The sequence below is a fragment of the Eurypyga helias genome, unplaced genomic scaffold, assembly GCF_000690775.1.
Source record: "Eurypyga helias isolate BGI_N326 unplaced genomic scaffold, ASM69077v1 scaffold20469, whole genome shotgun sequence".
Lineage (NCBI taxonomy): Eukaryota > Metazoa > Chordata > Aves > Eurypygiformes > Eurypygidae > Eurypyga > Eurypyga helias.
In genome coordinates, this window is record NW_010270355.1 from 11,573 (window position 1) to 12,929 (window position 1,357).

The following is a 1,357-nucleotide window of genomic DNA, read 5'->3' on the forward strand; positions in this document are numbered from 1 at the left end:
AATCATTGTTAATTTAATAACATTAATATAAAATAATTGAAGAGATCACAAGCGTCTTGTCCAGAGCATCAGTGTTAAGTACAAGGCTGGGTCAGGTATGTGTTAAATGGAATGAATAATGTATAAAGTAGATGTAGCATTTATTGTCCAGTAGTGGCTCATATTCCCATATACTTTCTTGTAGAGAATGGGTAAAAGGGCTGCAACTTTTGAACTGGAGGCTAGAAATAACTGGATTGTTCACTGGTTTACAGAAACTACATTTTTTTCCAGTGTGTTGATTTCAGTACCTTCTAAAAATGCAACTTCACTATACTCAAAAAGGACTTACAGCCATGCCGTGCTTTGTCAATGTTTTCTCTTCTCTGAAACAGAAGACTGGGAACGGTAAATTAACAACTTGATGTAGCTGTATGTGCTCTACTCCTCCTTGCATGATCTGGACAACAGCTTCTCCATGTTTTTTTTTCTTATGAGACTGGCTATCAATTCTTCAGTGCAGTAAGATACTACCTGCTAGACAAGGCTGCTTTTAGTGAAGACAACATGGTGAGCTACAGGGAATGAAGGCTTGCAGGTGGCTCGTATGCGCCGTGCCTACCTTATCACTTTGTTTTGCTTGGCCGTCAGGCCTTGCTACGCGGCTGTGTGAATCACACTCCTGGTGTGTTCGTTTTAGACTGACGTAACTGTTTACTAATGAGCAGTTTGAAGAAATTTATTGACACCTGCTTCACACTAAAGATGGTTTAAGTAGTTCCTTTTTGGTTATTACTGTAAGATTTTTTTTTCTTAAGTTTTTTTAATGTTAAAGGCTGTGGGGAGGTGGGTTTATTAGAGCACTAATTTGGCCTGTGTGTGAACTGGAGACCACCACAAAACACTCTGCATCTCATTTACTCTTGCTGTAGCTGTTGGACAACAGTTAATGAAAGTAATAATTTAAATTAGTATTATGGGATTTTGACTTCATTTGGCTTTGTACTGTATCTTATTACAATGCTGCTGTAGTAATTTAGTAATTACTACTTTTTATTGTCTTACTGGCCATTCCAGACCTTTCTGGGCAATGCATTGCTAAAAACATAGCCAAGTAAAAGGCCCAGTTCCCCCTCATACAGAGCACTAGCTCTGACCCTAAGCCTTTGTTGCATTTTCCGTTCCCCAAGTCCTACTGATACAAGAGGTAATACCATCTAATCATTATCACTATATAAAATTAGTTGATTCATGATTCAGGATTCAGACTCCCAAACTGATCTTATTTTTAAGTTCCACCCTTGAAATAAAAAGAAAATACTAAAATTGTTATTTAAATAAAGGCTTAGAGTCCACTGAAGTAAGTGCAAGGCATTCC